The sequence below is a fragment of the Xenopus laevis genome, chromosome 2S (genome assembly GCF_017654675.1).
Source record: "Xenopus laevis strain J_2021 chromosome 2S, Xenopus_laevis_v10.1, whole genome shotgun sequence".
NCBI lineage: Eukaryota > Metazoa > Chordata > Amphibia > Anura > Pipidae > Xenopus > Xenopus laevis.
The window spans coordinates 128,056,672-128,062,784 of NC_054374.1; the positions used below are offsets into that span (position 1 = coordinate 128,056,672).

The window sequence follows — 6,113 nt, forward strand, 5'->3', positions numbered from 1 at the left end:
ATTACAGCTTTAATGGAAGAGGCAATATAAATACAGTGACTAATGATTAATATGTAACCCAGGTAGACGATATGAAACAGATTTACATAACTAGCAGTGACTGTGTATAACTATATAATATAGTGTAGTACAGGAGCTGGATGCCGCAGGCTGATCAGTCAGATTTTGTGATAACTAGAGACACCTTTTGGAAGTGCTGCTCCATCCTATTCTGGAATGGCTTATCCATTCTTTATATGGGCTCCTAAAACTGGTAGTGGTTTAATTTACCATCATTTATAATGTGATTGAAACTGGAGCTTCAAACAAATACCGACTGATATGAGTAGTGTTTAAATTATATTTGATATACTAGATTACTGTTAACGGAAAACTATAACTGGACAATGTAGGTCTCTATAAAAAAAATATACTGCATAAAACTGCTCCTATGTAAAAACCCTGCATCATGTAAATAAACAATTTTCATAATATACTTTTTAGGAATATTTGCCATTGGGTAATCCTAAATAGAAAATCATCATTTTAAGAAATAAGGGCCGACCCCCTAGGATCCTACTATTCACGGTGCACCCAACGAACCATACATGTTAGGTCACGTGAGCCAATTAACAGCCAAAGTTCTGTCTTTTGCTTCCACACTTAGAGCTGCAGATTTTCCGGTCATGTGATCTCTGAGGGGGACACACAGACCATCCTAAATGTTGATTCAAGGTAAGCAATCTAAAATGGCAATATTTTCTTAAAGAATCTTACCAAACTGGAATGTGTATTTAAAATCCCACTTAACATGATCTGAACTGTTTGTTGCTTAACTATTCATAACCAAGTGTATGTTAAAATTGTATGCAATTTAAGAAATGTGCGCAAAACTGTATGATACTTACAGAGAAGATTGTGTAAATTACATAGATTACCATTCTAAGCAGCCATGGGCTTAATGGAGATAATTCCAACATAATTACTAGGCTCAGTGCTAGGGCAAATGTACTAAAATTAGGGAGGGTGCTCTCCTTTGCAGAACCCCTGCAGTTGTCAGACAACTACTAAGAAAGACATTGCAGATTCTAGTGAGGCAATTACGGGTGACTTCGGAACACAAACCACTCAGAGTGCCTGCCCTCAGGCGATTTTCATTTTAGCCTGCGGAAGGCAGATTGGGGCGATTAGTCGCCATGAAGAAGAGATTTGTCGCCTGGCGATTAATCTCCCCGAATCTGCCCATGTGGTCAGACCCTAAAAATGTATCCAAGGCTGTGAGTCCATGAAAGGGAGTGGACCAAGCCTTCAGCTATCTATATGTAGTATTTGCTAACAGTTAACCGTTTATGATTGTTACCCAGTTAATGATTCTCTTTCTCAACTGATACCTGGCCTTTGCTTGCCAATCCTTATTCACTATTGAATCCAAGGCCTTTGTATGCAGAGTTTTTTTATTTATCTTAACTAAATGTCTTCAAGATGAAATACTGCAGAAGCCAAGCAATGCTGACTTTGCCAATAAATCTTCTTGTCTTTTGAACAGTAACAACCGAGATGGCTGACTCATAAACTAGTGGGGTAACATAGGGACTGATGTGCAAAAAATGACTGACTTTTGTGTGGGAGTCTAATACATTGCCTATGCTGATGCCTTCCTTAAGGGTAGGGGCACACTGGGCGATTCGGGGAGATTTAGTCGTGGAGGGTGGTCGCAAATGGGGAAATTAGTCTCCCAGCGACAAGTATTTTCTACTGCGGCCGACTAATCTCCCCAAATGCCTTCCCACCATCAAGAATGTGTATCACCGGCGGGATGGCATACGTAGCGTTTTGGAATTCCTGAAGTTTCCTCCAACTTGGGAAAACAAAGCAATATGTATGCCATCCCGAAGGCGATTCACATTCTTGCCGGCGGGAAGGCATTGGGGGAGATTAGTCGCCCGCAGAAGAGAAGATTTGTCGATGGGCGTCTATCTCCCCGTGTGCTATTACCCTAAAGGATGTCTATTGGCTCCATTCCTGGAAAAAATCTCCTTATGAGAGAACCCCAGATTAGTCGGCCACGTGGTCAAGAACTGACCCTGGCAGCAGTGTATAATTGTAAGTACTCTTATAGGCTAGTGTCTTGGAATTTACTAGCGCAGAAATTGGTTCCCCCAGGCTCCAAGCAATTCTGTTTTCTGCCTTCTGTTTTTATATGGGAGCTAATCTGTGGATATTGTGGAGTTGATCATAGCCTTAGTCAAGAAGGCCTGTGTCAGAAGTCTTCCCTGTGTGCAGCAACACATTCCTCTTGCAGCTAAAAACACAAATGTAAACAGAAGCCTTTCATTCTGAATCTTTCAGAAATGAAACCGCACAGAGCCATTAAAACCAGTTTTATTATTTAAGAAAACACTTTAAATAAGATTATTTGTTAAAATGGTATGTTCTGTATGTAACATTCATTGTTTCACATCTACAGGAAGCTCAAACTGTTTAAAAAAAATTAAATTACAATTTATAAGTAGAAAAATATACTCTAAGACTGATTTGGCAGCAGCAGGGGTTAAAGCAGATTTCGTTCTGAACATTATAGCATCACTTTATCTAAAAAAAAAAATAGATCTTTAATTCAAGAATATTGGCACTTTGGGATTTAGGAAACAAGGGAAAGTTGTGTTCACCACTATTTTTTAAACCTCTGGATTTAGGCACTTACCACTGTTGGTGTGTGGCACTGGTCAGCAGGGTTGCTGCCTTTGCATAAAACTAAGAGTGGCACAGGGTGGTGATGTAAATTGGGTAAGGATAGGCAGAATTATCAGGAACTGGATTGAGGTGGAGCATAATTGGGCAGGCCAGTTGGAGGTGCTTAAATTTGCTGGAAAGAAAATTTTAATACCTGCCCTGGAAACCTTCTATTGTCAAGGCCACACAAACACTGGCTGGGTGGCACCCCGATTGCTTGGCCAGTAGGGGTAGAAGATAATTAACAAGCGTTTGTGTATTTCCTTTTCTCATGTCCAGAATAAGCAGCTGATAGTAACAGCATAATGAAAAGAAAGCAAATGAATGGTTTTCATCTATGTGCACAGACCGTCTCTCCATTACACAAGAACACTATTACATTGAGGTTACTGCATGGGTAGAGCATATGACCGCGGCTGTTCCTGGCTTCCTTTATATCCATGGGGGGGGGAGTGCAACAGAGTGAGGCACAACTCTCTGCTTTCACAAAGAATTGTATGTTGGGCAAAACAGTGTGTATAGGTCAAAACACTTTGTGTCTTGCCCCAGTTTTTGTAAAGAGGCCTACTATCTAAAAATTAAATTTTTAAAAGGGTAACTTTTTGGATGATTGTATCCCATTGAATCCAAGTACACAAAATTGTTACTGAAACGAAAACATTCTCTCATTAAAAAGAATTCTAGTTATAAATGATTTTCAGAGTATTTGTGCAGCACGGTTTTAGAGGTTTAACACCTGCATAAAGGGCCCTTCCATGGTGATGCACAATGCAACAGAAGTTTGCTGGCCACTAATTCTAGATGCAACATTGTACATGTGCCAGTACTAGTATTGTCACCCACATGTAATTTTAGGGCCCCTGAAACTGTTTGAAGATGACTATTTTTCAAAAATATGTATTGACATTGCTCATCACTTCATTGTGATCACCAGTGGACAGTTTAACCCCCAGGCCACAGTGGCAGTTGGGTATTCCCTATCATTTATGATGTACATAGACATGACTGGAGTCAAATAGCTAGGAATAAAAAAAGAGAAGTATTATAGCAGATGGGGTTCATACTTTTGCGGAAAACACACAAAATATGTCAAGGTTTTTTTTTTTTTTAATTGTAGGAGAAATAGATAGAATGTGTTTTCCTGCAATTTAAGGGCACAGCTACACAAGTGTTGTGCCTTGTTTTGGCAGCCAGCAGGTGGCTGGCGCATGAGGTATTTATATACTATGCAGATTGAACAGGAGTCTTGCACTAGATGGGCAAAATTGCTCCAAGCCTCACCTTTCCCACCTGGTGCACAAGCTGTGTTATACGCCACTACCTTCTCACACCTTCTCCAGTGACCCGTTGGACAATGAAAACCCAGTTTGTGTACTTCTTTACTAGCAACTGTGTATATCCACTGTGGGGGGGGGGATACAGAATAAATGTACTCTCCCTGTGCAATCTGTAAATTAGTCTCTGTATCATCTGCCCTTCCTACTCTATCCTGTCAACAGCCCTGTTTTTACCCATGAGAGATCAGAATGATGTGGCAAGTGTGGATCTTACAGATGTAGGATAGGGTTGATTTGGGAGTGTGTCAGATGGTCTTCAGCCATAGCCATAATCACCAAAAATTGGTCTAGGAATTCTGGTAAGTATGATCTCCAGCATATTTTGAGGCAAATCAACTTGTAGGGGAAAGTGGGAGACATCAGCGTGTATAAATAAATTACTTTGCCCCCACATCATTTGAAGGAACACCCTACTATTTATTGCCCCGCTAGGCCCCCTATAACGTTTCCTGAGGTTCCCAGTAGTTACAGAATCTGCTATGTTTATAGTTCCACCCTGGACACATTCATGCCATATTGGTGATGGTAAAAAAACCAAGCAAGGCTATAATCAGCGATTGTTGGACCCCACACTAGGGAGTTAGCAGGTTTCTCCCATCCAAGGGGCCCAAAATATTAGTCAACAATTAAAGCACCCCCCTGATGGCGTCTCTGCAAATGGGATATAGATTGAGTTAAAGTCAAATTTATTTTGCCCTTTCCCTTGCCCAGCATGATTCCAATGAACACTGCTGCTTGCATTGCAATTGTGTTATACATATAGTTCTAATCAGAGAACTACTAAGAAAGGATCACATGGCAGTGGCCTCCATGTGATCTAATTGTTGTCAATGTTTGTCCATATTTGACCATGTGGGTGACCAAATTGGGCAAACACCTGCTTGTCCGGTAAGCACACCAGTGGATCAGCCTGTTTATGGCCAGTTCTAATCATATTCAAGCACTTAGTGGATGGAGAGGTTAATTTCCTAGCGCATACTGTGGAATTTAGGGTGAAAAATATATAGATTTTTGTGCATACAGGAAATGGCAATGGTTGCAAATATGCTGACTATTTGAAGTATGTTTTCTTTTTGGGGTGTAAACAATTATCTTTGTTGAATATATATTTCCATTAGCGCTGTTTCTCTACATGCCCTACTGTTTAACACAATTGATTCAGATTCCTTTCATTTTGGTGTGGTTCATTTATAAAGGACTTTGGCATTTTCCATTCTTTATTTTTGTTTTTTACTATGTTTAAGCACCTGGGACAAATAAGACACCGCAAAACAGAATACATCTGCATCTACAGAGAAATAGCTGACTTCAGTTCAATATCATAAAAGCCACTTGGATACCCTTTGTATTAGTGAAGCAGAGAGTATATATGTTTTCTACAGCAGCGGGAGCCATAATATGACTCTGATCTTTTTAACTGGTAGTTTTGGGGCCAGCTATTAGATCACCAAACTAGCAGTTATGAAAGAGAAAATAAATAATCAGTGCATAGTGACTATCAGGCCCTCCTAGCTTTACGACCCAGTGTTTTTATTTGGTACATGCATATCTGAGACCAGTTGATGTGGAGGGAGTTAATATGTGGTGTATGGACAGAAAGCATGACACACACCACTTAATGGAGAAACAAACCCATTATTGAAAAAAAACCCTACCCCATATAGACCCCCCTTCCTCCCCCCCCCAGCGTAGCTGCTACCCCGGGCAAATGCCCCCTAACTTTTTACTTACCCCTCGATGCAGATTCAGGGATCGGAGTTCATGGCAGCCATCTTCCGGGTCTGCACCGAGGGGTAAGTAAAAAGTTAGGGGCATTTGCCCGGGTATCAGCTAGGCTGGGGGTTAGGAGGCTGGGGAGTCTATGTGGGGTAGGGGGGTAGGGTTCTTTTTTTTTTAAATACAGGGTTTGGTTCTCCTTTAAGCATTACCCACTGAGCATGCAATCTCTAGCAGCATCAAAGAGGTTCACAATCATGATCCTTGCCAAAGGATCATGAAAGGGCAAGAGTAAGCCCGAAATGTTGCCTGGTTGTTTGACTTAATAAATCAAAAAAAAAGTTTTCA

At 40.7% G+C, this 6,113-nt stretch overlaps 1 long non-coding RNA gene across 5 annotated transcripts in view; it reads left to right on the plus strand.

Moving 5' to 3' along the window:
- Positions 1 to 6,113, plus strand: part of LOC108709818 — a 37,189-nt gene that overhangs the window by 15,900 nt on the left and 15,176 nt on the right. For all 5 annotated transcript variants that reach the window (XR_005965899.1, XR_001934699.2, XR_005965897.1 and 2 more), the window contains one exon: positions 647 to 714. This is a non-coding gene — a long non-coding RNA (uncharacterized LOC108709818). The remainder of the gene's footprint in view (positions 1 to 646; positions 715 to 6,113) is intronic.